General features: G+C 41.4%; 1 protein-coding gene across 8 annotated transcripts in view; it reads left to right on the top strand.

Moving 5' to 3' along the window:
- LOC150103932 (mitochondrial potassium channel ATP-binding subunit) overlaps positions 1-13,894 on the top strand; it is a 320,223-nt gene that overhangs the window by 58,944 nt on the left and 247,385 nt on the right. The window lies entirely within an intron of this gene.

Below are 13,894 nucleotides of genomic sequence, written 5' to 3'. Positions count from 1 at the left end.
TAAATCTAATTGCCTGGCAAGGTTGACAACTTCTTCTATTGCCTGAGCAACTTGATCAGTTTCTGGCAACATTTCCGTTTCGCATTTAAAAAAGGATGGACAAAGTTTTTTCCAGCCACCATTCAAGATTTTTTGGGAAATTTCACCTCAAGAATCTCCGATGATTCTTACAGCATCTAAAACATTAAACTGTTTCCAAAACTCTTTAACAGACAGTTACTCATTTTGCCTCATAGCCATGTGTGGTATGCTTTGAAAGTTTTGATAATGCCTTGGTCCATCGGTTGAAGTAAGCTGGTTGTATTTGGAAGCAAGAAAACTTTTACACGTGGATCAAAATCAATTAAAGTTGCAGGAGGGTGACCAGGTGCATTATCAATAATGAACATAACTTTAAACGGAATTTTTTAAACTGGCAATAACGTTCAACTTCGGTATGAAGTAGTGACCAAACCAGTCTTCAAAAATAGAAGCTGTCACACAAGCTTTAGAATTTGACTTCCAAATCACTGGCGAGCCAGGTTTAGATTTTTTTTTAGAGCTCTTGGATTTTCAGAGCGATAAATTAAGAGAGGTTTTAACTTGCAATCACCAGCTGCATTTCCACCAAGCATTACTGTCAACCAGTCTTTGGAAGCCTTAAAGCCAGGAAACGTTTTTTCTTCACGTGCGATGAAAGTTCTCTTAGGCATCTTTTTCCAGAACAAGCCAGTCTCGTCTATATTAAATATGGTTTGACTGCTATAGTCACCTTCCTCGATGATAGCCTTAAGTGTCTTAGGAAAAGAAGACATAGCCTCTTTATCAGCGATTGCCGCCTCTCTACTCTCCACAATGCTGTGCCAGTTACAGTGATTTTTAAATCAGTTGAACCAACCATTACTGGCCACGAAATTTTCTTCTTTGGCTGCTTCTCCAGCTTCTACTTTTAGCCTCTCAAAAATCAGCTTAGCTTGGCTACATATTGTCGTCTGATCAACTGGACGATTTTTTACTCTCACTTGATTATCACACCATAATTTGAGCATCATTTCCATCTCACCAATAATCCAATGAAGTTTACGAATTATGCTTGAATTCAAATTGGGCATTTTTCACAGCAGCGAGAATTCTTTCTTTATCTTTTATGATTGTTCTTACTGTGGATTCCTGTAGATCGAACTTCTTTGCTAGCCCACAAATTTTCATTCCACCTTCAAAATCCTTAATAATGTTGAGTTTTGTTTACAAAGTCAATGTTTTTCTTTTCTTGCTAACTGTAGAAGAATCAGACTTGCTTCTTCTGGACGACATTATTATTTTTTATGTGATAAAATTTTTATCAAGAACATAACATTAAACAATCGCAAGGTTTGTAGAGTATAAAAATCATGTATGAATGGAGACTGCACAAAACACATCAGTGCTTGTTCACAGCATGTGCGACACTGGTGAATGCGGCTGGTGCTGGAAAGATACGACTAGTGGTGAGGCGTGAAACGGGATGGGAATACGTACATATAAGAAACTGCATAACTCCCCAATTCACGTAAGTCGGGGTATTACTGTATAAGCAAACAAAGTTTGCACCTGAAGTATTTTCAGGACTGGGTAACTCATATATATAGAAGCCAAAGACTTCACATCACTTGCCTTAGTATCCCATAATGCAAAGCACATATCCTGGGTATGTATAATGTTATGCATTATGGGAAGGGTCACTACCCAGACTGGTTTCGACTTTTATTGAGGTCTCTTCAGTGGGAGTGATACTAAGTTGACAATTAACATTTATGTCTTTAGGGGTGAAGCAAGATGCTTTTCATATTCCCCTGCTATCTGTTGTGGTTATGAGCAGTTTGCTCACCTTGAATGGGCATGGAGATTATGCATTACTATGGGATGCTAATATAGCTTGGTTTTCTATATTTGAATATGTCTGTTGGATCGTATGCTGCAGCTTGCTGAACCAAATCATTGGGATGTGTGGATGTCTTTAGGAAAAACTTGGATGCTAAGGATTGTAGAAAAGAGAAAATATAGGGAATATTTGTGTCTCTGTGGAGTTGATTGTTTCTAACATACCACGGGACGTTCAGAATCATTCTCAAGCACTTGTTCTGCACTCGCTGTATTTTGATAATGTTAGCATTAGAGGTGTGGCTCCAAGCCGGAGAGGCATAGATGATTATAGGACAAATCGTCATCTGGTATAGTTGCAATTTGATTCTGTTGCTGAGCTTGCTATTTCTATTAATTAGCGGATAGATCTGAGTTACGGCTTTAGATGCCTTTGTGCACGCAGACTTGGTGTGCTGATTGAAAGATAGCTTTTTGTCGAGAATTACACCCAGGTAATTTGTTTCTGTCTGCCAGGGAATTTTAGTATTGAATAGTAACACATCTCCTACAGGAGACATTGGCCTTTTTGAGAAAAGAACGGCTGAGCTTTTCTGGGGTTTGACTTCCAATCTCCACTTAGAGAACCAACCCTCCAGCTTTAGAATGTTTTCTTGAAGCTTTCTGGTAATGAAATGGGGTCTGAGAGATCTAGTTAGTATTGCCGTATCGTCCGCATACAGGGCCAAAATGGAAGTCATCGGATTGTGTGGGATGTCTGACATGTATATAGAGAACAGCAATGGAGCCAGTAGAGATCCCTGCGGCATTCCAGCAAAGATGTGGCGCTGGGAGGATGATGTAGAACCGTTGATTTTTACTTGCATTGATCTATTCTGAAGATATGAATGGATTAAACGAACCATTTTTAGTGAGGTACCGGCTGAGATAACTTTGTGCAGGAGTCCAAAATGCCAGATTTTGTCAAATGCTTTGGATAAGTCTAGGAAAACAGCTCCTGTGCACTGGTGCCAGTTGTAGCTGGTGGTGATGTATTCGACAATTCTGTGGATTTGCTGGGTAGTACTATGGTGTTGCCTAAAACCAAACTGTTCTTTAGGGAGGATGTTTAGGTCATTTACTAAGGTTTGGAGTCATGAGAGGATGACCTTCTCTGAAACCTTACCCAGATTGGAGATAAGACTGATTGGACGATAATTTTGTGGTAGGTATGGGTCTTTGCCTGGCTTATGTATAGGAATTAATGTCAGCCAGTTTCCAGGTGGAAGGAAAATAGTGAAACCTTAAAATTGCATTTATTATACTGGTCAGGTGCACTACTGCTTTTCGGGGCAGAAGTTTGATCACTCGATTAGTAATGCCGTCTGGCCCAGGAGCTTTTTTGTTCTTTAATTTTTTAATAATGTCATATATCTCAGCAGGTGATCTTGGTGCAATATGGTCAGTGTTGGAGATAGGAAGTTTGAGTGAGTGTCTGACCTTGCTGTGAATCTTATATATGTGGTCAAAGTCAAGGTTTCCATACGAAGGCCTGCATTGCTCCTCTAAATTGTATGCTATAACTTCTGCTTTGTCTACATCTGTGTGAGCAAGGCCCTGGTCAGAGAATATTGGGGGAAGGGATCTGTCTTTGTTTTTGATATTTTTCAGTAGTCCCCCAGATGGAGTGATCAGTAAGTGAAATGGAGCATAACTTTTCATCCCATACTTGGTCTCTATGAGCTTTGAGTACATCTCTTACTGCCCCATTTAATTTGTTTAGATTTGTTTTATCTTGTGGTGTACACATGTTACGGAATCTTTTCCTAGCTCTGTTTTTGTCTCTGATCAAGTTCATGATGTCTTTAGGCAAACGATCTGGCTTGCGAGCAGATTTGTAGGAGAAGCTACCTTTATAGCAGAATTAATTTGTTGTGTGAGATTTTTAACTGCAGTTTCTACTTCTTCTTTTGTGCATATGTGAGGAACAGGTCCAATATAATCCTTCAGTTCTGTTGACAGTCTTTCCCATGCTATGTAGAAGTGAGGAGGAGGAGACAGGTATTCTTGTTTTCCCAGCTGTAGTAGAATTGTGTTGTGATCGGATGATAGTTCATCCATGGATATAATGCTGTATTGAAGTTTGATATCCTGCAGGATAGCTATATCCAGGATGTCAGTAGTGCCAAACGTACTGAGATGAGTTGGTTCGGTGGGGGCCTGTCACAACAGCATTGCTTGATCCTAAGTAATTGGAAAGGATGCAACCATTCTTGTTGGTGGTTGAGCAATTCCATGCAGGGTGCTTGGAGTTCAGATCCCCGGCTATAATGGTCAGCTCACTGACATATAAGATGGCATTTAGGTCAGAGCGTAGTAGAGATTTTTGGGGAGGGTTGTAAGCTGAGTAGATTTTCAGTTTGTCAGTGGAGCTGGTGACTGCTTCCACACCAGTGATCTCATGGATAGTTGTTGAAGGGTTGCTCACAGAGTGGTGCTTAATGCAGTTTTTAATGAAGATGGCAGTGCCACCGCCTTTGTAGAGTAATCTGTCATTTCTGTATAGGCGATAACCCCTTATTTTAGGATTGTCTGAGGGTCTTAAATGAGTTTCACTGATTAATATAATATCTGGTTGATATCTATATGTGAAATCTTGGTGTTCCAGAATTTTATTTTTGAGGCCATTTGCATTCCAAGCAACTATCTGAAGAGATGCTGGAGTGAGTTTGTTACTATTCATTTATGAGAGCTGTGAGGATGACCTGTGTTTCATGAAGAAATCTTTTAGTGGAGGTTTCAGTAGAGTTTGATAGGCTGAAATTTTGTAGCATGTTTGCTAGTGAGGCCGTAATAACAGCTGTTAGGTTTTTAGGTGCTGTTGGTTGATTTTGTTCTGGAATTGGTCTAATTGTATGGGTCACATTGGCATAACTTCTTTATTGCTTTTGGGTGTCTCTATTATTGGAGGTCTCCGACTGTGGCTGCTGAGTCTGCGGTTTTGATGCCTGGGCCTTTGGTGTTCTTGTACTGTAGGAGGAGGGCTGATTGACTGCCTCCATCTGTCTGTTCTTTGGGTGCTGAGTACATCCTTTGTAGTTCGCAGGATGAGGGCCACTGCAGTTGGCACATTTGGCCGAGGTGGTCCTCGGCTTTGTGCAGGTATTGGTTGGGTGGCTGTGTCCACATTTTAAACATCTATATTCCGCTTGATACTAAGATTGAAGTAATGCAGGAGTCCTATTTTCATATACAAGTTGCCAAAAGGTGTCACACCTTATTATTAAATTACTCTGGATTAGAGAAAGTTGTTGGAAGTTTTTTCACTTGGTTATTCACTATAAATTAAAGATACCAAGAATTATATACTTGATTTAATCCTTTATCCAAGTGTAAGTAAACAAAGTTTGCACCTGAAGTATTTTCAGGACTGGGGCAACTCAAAGAAGCTAAAGACTTCACATTACTTACCTTAGTATCCTATAATGCAAAGCTTCAAAATTTATACATGAGTTTCCCCAGTCCTGAAAATACTTAATGCACAAACTGTCAAGACTCCAATATTATCAGATCTTGTATTTCTCTCTTTTAAGGTGTCCTTTCAACTTTAGACTTTACATTATGGAAAATTATGGAGACAACTACCGTGTTAGAGCAAAACTTTAGTTTAATATAAACCAAAATGAACACTTGACATTTCGACCTTCATATCAAGGCCATCATCTGGAGCAATCCCACACACACATATATATATATATACAGAAAAACAAGCTGCAGTACAATCTACATGGTTTGCTAAGGTCTTTTAAGGTGCTTTTTACTATATCAATCCATTTACATCTTGGTCTTCCTCTGGGTCTTTTTCCTGCCAACCTGGCAAAGAACACTAGTTTTGCTAATCTTTCCTCTCCCATTCTGTTTAAGTAGTCCTACCACCTGAGATTATCTATACTAACACATTCCTGAATGCTAACAATAGGAAATTCTTTCCTAATATCCTAATTTTTGATGTGAGATGCCATCTGTTCACCCCGCTAATCTTTCTCAGACTCTCATATTAGAGGTCTCTAGTTTTTGATCAAGCATTTTATTTTCTAACCCAGTTCTCAGATCCATAAGTTAAAATTGGTTTGAACACTGTCTTGGATACAGCAAATTTAGTGTTTTTGACTAATTTCTTTCTTATTCCATATAAATTTATTCAGCTGACTTCCTACCATACCAGTTTTCTTGTTTCTCTTGTATATTTCCACATTTAATTTACCATCTTCACTAAATAGCCTGAAATGTTTTATTTGTTCTATAGGTTCACCATTCAGGATATAGTTGATGTTTTCACTATTTCTGCCTGTTTTCATTGTCTTTGTATTTTTATTGCTGATTTTCATACCAAATTTATTATAACAGTTATTCAATTTAGTCAGGGAATCTTGCAGACCTGTGCTGGATTTATTCAGAAGTATAACATCATCTGCACAAACTAAAAATCTAAGATTAACATCACCAATCTTAATATCAGATTTAATATCACTTTCCTTCATAATGTGATCCACATAGAGTCACCCTTGTCACACACCTGATTTTACCTCATACTACTTTCCTGTACTTCCTTCAACTCCAACTGCTGACTTACATCTTAAATAGAGACTATATATTGCTTGATATAATGTCCCATTTATGTCATATAAGTAGCCTTTTGAAGAGTTTAACGCTTTTCTCCTTGTCATGTCTTTTCCAGATCAACAAAACTTAAATACAAATTTTCTGTTATATTCCAAGATTTCTCAACTATTTTTCTTAAAGTGAAAATCTGATCCTGATAACCTCTATTTGGCCTCAATTCAGCTTGTTCTTCACTCCAGCTTCCCTTCCACAATTTTTTTAGCTGTTTGTCAAGTACACTTGCATAAATCTTACCAGGAACACTCAATAGAGAAATACAAATACCTCTGTAATTCTCACATTCAGTTTTATTTCCCTTTTTATAGATGGATACTATGAGATGTTCTTGGACCACTGCTGTTTAATTTGTTCATTAACGATATAGGGAAGGATCTAAGAGGAACAGTTCATTTGTTCACTGATGATGCAAAGTTGGATAGGGCAATAGTGAATGCAGAAGATGTCAAAATCTTGCAGGATGACTTGGATAAATTGGAGTTCTGGGATAAGGAGAATGTATGTCAATTTAATGTGACAAAATATAAGGTGCTCATCTTTTCACCCCAGAATGCATTTTGGGGTGAAAAGATTAGCAGCAATATACCACATTGGTGGAACTATACTACAGGAGATTGATGAGGCCAGGGACTTGGGAGTGTTGGTGGATAGGGAGATGAAGTATAGGGGGCACATTGCAAAAGTGGCTAAATCAGCTCATCAACTCACTTGGTTGTTTAAAAATACTTTGACGAGAAGAGACAAGCAAGTTATTGTTCCTCTATACCGAGCCTTGATAAGACTTCATCTTGACTGCTGTGCCCAGATTTGGTCACCTAGGTTTCTTCTTGATGGGGAGGAGGTGGAGAGGATCCAGAGGCGAGTGACCAAGATGATAGCAGGTCTATGGAATGAACCTTATGACAACAGGTTGAAGATTTGTGGGTTGCAGAAATTGGTTGATAGGTGGAAAAGGGGAGATATGATTGAGACATTCAAATTGCTAAAGGGTTTTTATAGGATTAATTCAGAGGATATTTTTGAGATCAGGACTGGTGGTGGGAGAACTAGGGGACATCTATGGAAGCTGGGCAAGAGTGTGGTTAGCAAGGGTGTTAGAGCTGGGTTCTTTACTTTTAGAGTGGTAAATGAGTGGAATAAGCTGTCAGAGTCTGTTGTAGGTGCTATGACAGTGATTGAGTTCAAGGCAAGGTATGATAGATACTGTGAGAATGTCGTATAGTTGTGTAGACATGATGTTTAGGGTCTCCCTCGATGAGTCTAAGGACTCCCTAGAGTCACTCGTAATAATAATGTTAGCACCAATCCTCTAAAATTCGACCCTCTGACTAGGCCTTCAGAATTATGATGTTTTTTTTGAGCATTTTTCTGGCTGGATTTTATCTACTCCAGCTGCCTTTCCACATTTTAAGTTTTTAATGACTTTTTCTGCTTCACATGTGGATATGTATTCCTTACTGCAGGGGTGTTCAACCCGTTGATCACAATCGGCAGGTGATTTTTGGTTAATCTCTTGTGTATTCCTCCTTACTTACAAATTTAATTAAAACTGAAAGCATAATATTTTATTTATCATTATTTTGTATTATTTTTAATTCGCTTTAAGTGTATTGCTATTGTTTATTTATTTTTCGTTAAAATTGTCAAATCAGTAATTTTCTTATAAGTCCAGGTAACTGAATTAATTTGGATCAGTGGAAGTCAAACAGCGAGCCGAGTGAATACGATTATAAGCAAAGTGTAAAAACTCAATTGTAGCTTAAATATTAAATATTCCAAAGCACATTACATTGATTGGGGGGGGGGTGGGGGGGGGGGGGGGTGGGGGGGGGGGGGGGTGGGGGGGGGGGGGGGTGGGGGGGGGGGGGGGTGGGGGGGGGGGGGGGTGGGGGGGGGGGGGGGTGGGGGGGGGGGGGGGTGGGGGGGGGGGGGGGTGGGGGGGGGGGGGGGTGGGGGGGGGGGGGGGTGGGGGGGGGGGGGGGTGGGGGGGGGGGGGGGTGGGGGGGGGGGGGGGTGGGGGGGGGGGGGGGTGGGGGGGGGGGGGGGTGGGGGGGGGGGGGGGTGGGGGGGGGGGGGGGTGGGGGGGGGGGGGGGTGGGGGGGGGGGGGGGTGGGGGGGGGGGGGGGTGGGGGGGGGGGGGGGTGGGGGGGGGGGGGGGTGGGGGGGGGGGGGGGTGGGGGGGGGGGGGGGTGGGGGGGGGGGGGGGTGGGGGGGGGGGGGGGTGGGGGGGGGGGGGGGTGGGGGGGGGGGGGGGTGGGGGGGGGGGGGGGTGGGGGGGGGGGGGGGTGGGGGGGGGACTTGAACGAACACATAGGGAGACAGAATAGAGACTGTGAAAGTGTGCATGGTGGCCACGGAGTGGGAATTATGAACCAGGAAGGAGAGAGGGTTGTGGACTTTGCAGTAGTGTTTGATCTGGCAATTGTGAACTCGTTTTTCTACAAGAGGGAAGAACATTTGATAACATTTAGGAGTGGTAACAACAGTTCACAAATTGACTACATTTTGACTAGAAGAAAACATCTTAAGGTTGTGACAAATTGTAAAGTAATTCCAACAGATCAGGTGGCACAGCAACACCGACTGCTGTGCGCAGACTTTAAAATAAGATCGAAGATAAGAACCTCTGGAAGCCATGGGATGAAGACAGTTAAGTGGTTTCGCTTAAAAGAAGAGAGTGTGAGGAATCGTTTTAGGGAGAGGGTGTTAGAGAGGATTTCGGATGGACTGGAAAGTGTACAAGATTGGTGAAAACATAATTCAAAAGTAATCCTGAGCTGTGCAATCGAGTTGCTTGGTGAGACATCTAGAAAGATTAGAGAGCAGAAGGAGGGTTGGTGGTGGAATAGTAATGTACAAGTGGCAGTGACAGCTAAGAGGAAGACAAAGCAGAAGTGGGATGAGTCAAGAGTGGAAGAGGACAGAGAGGTGTACAGAGAGAGAAAGCAAGAAGTCAAGAGAGTTGTGGCACAGGCGAAGGCCATGGCATATCAAGATCTGTATGATCAATTAGAAACAAAGGAAGGACAGAGAAAAATTTACCAACTAGCGAAAGGTAGAAATAAAGCAGCAAAGGACATCTTACATGTGAGGCAGATCAAAGACGCTGAAGGAAGAGTATTATGGAGTGATGTGGACATAAGAAACAGATGGAGAATATACTTTGAGGGACTTTTGGATGAGGAAAATGCAAGGACTCACAGAGAAGATGGGCAGCCTTCTGAGGGGATGGTGCAGAACATGAGTAGAGTGGAAGTGATGGAGACCATGAAGAGGATGAGGAATGGAAAATCAGTGGGCCCCGACAGGATTCCAGTGGAGGCATGGATGGCACTGGGGAAGAGGGAATTGACCTGCTGTGGGACCTGTTCGTGAAAGTTTGCCAACAGGATAATATACCCGAGGAATGGAGGGAGAGTACTCCTGTCCCCATCTACAAGGGTAAAGGGGATGCACAAGACTGTAAAAATTACAGAGGAATATAGTTGATGTCCCACAGAATGAAAATCCTAGAAAGGGTTCTTGATGGAAGATTGAGGAAGGAGGTGGAGATTGCAAAGGAACAATTTGGCTTCATGCCTGGTAGATCAACAACAGATGCTATCTTTAGGTTACGGCAGATGATGGAAAAGTTTTGAGAGAAAGAACAGGAGCTACATCTGGCATTTATTGATCTGGAGAAAGCATATGATAGAGTGCCAAGGCAAGAAATCTGGAGGTGTCTGAAGGAGAAGAAGGTTCCGGAGAAATATGTCAGGTTGGTGCGGGAGATGCACAGAAATGTGAAGACAAGTGTTCGGATCTGTCTGGGACAGACAGAAAGTTTTTTCAAGTAACAGTTGGCTTGCATCAAGGGTCAGCATTAAGTCCATTTCTGTTTAACATTGTGATGGAGGAGGTGACAGAAGGTGTGCCTTGGACAATCTTGTATGCAGATGACATCTTGCTGTGTGCAGATTCAAGAGAAGAAGTAGGAACTAAACTGGAAAGATGGAGAAAGTACTGGAAGAGAGAGGTATGAGACTGAGCAGAAGTAAGACACAGTATATGTGTTGCACAGTGGGTGGCAGCCAGGAGACAGATCTGGAGCTGGAAGGAAATGTCATCAGGAAGGTGAGGGACTTTAGATACTTAGGTTCAACAGTGGAAGAAGATGGAAGAGCTGAGAAGGAAGTGGAATGCAGGATACAAGCAGGTTGAAGGAACTGGAGAGAGATGGCTGGAGTGTTATGCGATAAGAGGGTGCTGATCAATCTGAAAGGCAAAATCTATAGGACAGTAGTGAGGTCAGCTATGACATATGCTATAGAAACTGTGGCCCTGAGGAAAAATAACATCAGCAGAATGGAAGTAGCAGAGATGAGAATGCTTAGGTGGATGTGCGGTGTGACCAGAAAGGATCGTCTGAGAAATGACTATGTGAGGGGAACACTGAAAGTTACGAACTTAGGAGCGAAGATATAGGAGGCAAGGTTCAGATGGTTTGGTTATGTGATGAGGAGGGAGGACAAATATGTGGGAAGAAGGGTCATGCAGATGGATGTGCAAGGAAGGAGGAAGCGTGGGCGGCCAAAGAAGAGATGGAGGGAGCTAATAGAAGAGGACTTGAGGATATAGAACTTGGATGTGGAGGAGACTCATCATCAACAGTGACCCCACTTAAGTGGGAGAAGGTGCAGAAGAAGAAGAAGGTGTATTAAAATAATTAAAAGTGATAAATAAATTTTTAAATACACAAATTAAGTTTTTAGTTGTGTATTTTTTTTTTTAGTTCTTTATTTTTAGTTGTTTATTTGTGCATAATGAGATATCAGGTTGGGGGAACGTGATCTATATAAGAGAGCAGATCGCCGAATAACTTATATGTATGGAAGTAGATTGCCGAATAACTTATTATAGAAAAGTAGCTTGTATAGTAAAAAAGGTTGAACACCACTGCTTACTGCATTCCTGTTGGGAGTTTTCGACCATCCTGCTGACACTGTCTGTTTCATTTAGCAGTCTTTCGAAGTAATTACTCCAGATATGTAGAATATCTTTATCTGCAGTTTTCATGTCACCTTTGTCATCTCTGATTCCTTTTGTAGTACCTTTTTCTCCATTTCTAAGATTTTTCAATAGCCTCAAAAAATTTGGAACCTTCTTGATATTCATTTTCTATAGGAGAGAATAAGTGACTGCTATTTGGGTTTTTTTGGTCAAATTTATTTTAAAACAGAGTTATACCTTTGGTTAAACTAAATTTGACCAAAAAATACCCAAATAGTAGTCACTTATTCTCTCCTATAGTTCGTGTGGTCAAAAATAACAGTTACCATCATTCTCGTGGAAAGGCTTGGTTATACATGCTTACTAAATAGCTTAAGGAAATTACAACGTACAATAGAATATACATTAAAATAAATTTTAATACACTTCCAGTATTTCGGCAACGTTACTTTGCCATTTTCACAGTAACTTAGAAACAAGACACGTGCATGCAAGCACAATACACAGTAAATGAGGACGAAGCAGGAAGCTATTCTTTCTCCTAAAAAGTCCTGATGGTGCACCCTAGCAGGCAATGTAGGTATTCTTGGCTGTTTGGGCTGAAGGTTTTCTGATGTAGGTTTCCCAAATTTGGGGCAGTCTCATGCAACCAAATTTGTTGAGGTTTGGATTGTTTCTTAGGGCCGAGGCTGATTCTATGAATAGCCTTTCGTATTTAAATTTACTACGGTGTATTAGTGTGGCTTTCTTCCACCGTATTCTATGGCGGGTATCCAGAGCATGGTCTGCAAGACCAGAGAGGCTATATTGGTGAAACTGGATGTAGTCCTTGTTGGAAGACTGGCCAAAGTAGGACAGCTTACAGTTGCAAGGGACCTGGTATACACCAGGTAGGTCTAAGGGAGGAGGTTGGTCTTTAGTGGAGCGGATAAGGGATGCCACTTTTCTATATCGGGTGTAACAAGAAGTCAAGTCATGTTTTTTTAGGATTTTTGTAATTTTTTCCGAGGTGCCTCGGATATAGGGAATGGTGATTGATTTAGAGTAATCCTTGTTGTGGGGGAGGAGGCGGGGGTTGTAGTTTATTGATTTCAATAGTTTTTGGATTTTTTTTGAGGGATAACCATTGGCTGAGAAAGTGTTGAGAATGTGGGTTAGTTCTGTGGTTAGGGCATTGTCATTTGAACAGATAAGTTTAGCCCTGTTGTGTAGTGTCTTAATGACTCCATATTGTTGTGAAGGTGGGGGGGGGGGAATTGTTGTTGGATGTATCTGCCTGTGTGGGTGGGTTTTCTATAAACTGAGAAAACCAGGTTCCATCAGGCTGGCGGGTGACTAGTGGGTCTAAGAAGGGAAGCAATTGTTTTTTCTTCTTCCAGGGTGAACTTGATTCTGGGGTGTTGGTTGTTTAAGTGTGTTAGGAAGGAGGAGAGTGCATCAGACCCATGTGGCCAAATAGCAAACACACATCAACATAGCGAAGCCATATGGTTAGTTTTTGTGTGACAGAGTTTAAGGCTTTCTTTTCAAAAGTCTCCATAAAAAAGTTGGCCAAAGGTGGGGAGAGTGGTGAACCATGGCTGTCCCCTCTATTTGTTTGTAGAATTTTCCTTGCCAAACAAAATAGCCTGAGTTCATTGTGAACTGAAATAGGGCTGTGATATCAGGAGGAAATTTAGCTTGGATTAGCTCTAAGGATTCTTTGAGTGGGACATTTGTGAATAAGGAGGAGACATCAAAACTGACCATTAAGTCAGGTGTTGGAGTATAAGGTTTTCTATGCTGGCTTTGAAGTGGGCTGAGTTTTTTATGTGTGAAAGTGTGTTGCCAGTATAGTGTGTGAGAGCTTTGGCCAAATGTTTAGCTAGTTTGTATGTGGGGGAATCAACGTAATGGCACATTTTCTTTGTATATTTTTGGGTGTCCATATATAAGGGGGGGTATGGAGTTAAATGGTTTTAATTTGTTAGTGACTTCTACAGGTCAAGAAGTGACCTTCTTAAGGAGCCTGTGGAGTTTCTAATTTGTGAGTTGGTGGGATTGTACTCGATAGGGAGGTAAGTAGCCCGATCTAACCATCATTAAGCTTACCTGTATAATCCATTTGGTTAAGCAATACTGTGGTGTTCCCTTTATACCCTTTGGTGATTATTATTTCCTTGTTTTTCTTTAATTCTTGCAGAGCTTTGAATTCCTTATTGGGCATGTTGGTTTTTGGTAGTTTTGCTTTGGTCAGAACACAAGCCACATCCAGTCTATTATTGCTCATCATTCATTTTCTAAGTTCTTACTGAAGTCTTCCCATGACTTTTGTTGAGCTAGTTTTACACATTGCTTTGCTTTTTTAACATTTTTCTCTGTATTCCCTAAGAGCACAAGCTGACTTACTTGCTTGGAACTTTGTATA

Source organism: Typopeltis vanoorti, chromosome 8 (genome assembly GCF_054136105.1).
Source record: "Typopeltis vanoorti isolate ZY-2024b chromosome 8, IOZ_Tvanoo_1.0, whole genome shotgun sequence".
Lineage (NCBI taxonomy): Eukaryota > Metazoa > Arthropoda > Arachnida > Uropygi > Thelyphonidae > Typopeltis > Typopeltis vanoorti.
This window is presented reverse-complemented; position numbering and strand designations above follow the sequence as displayed.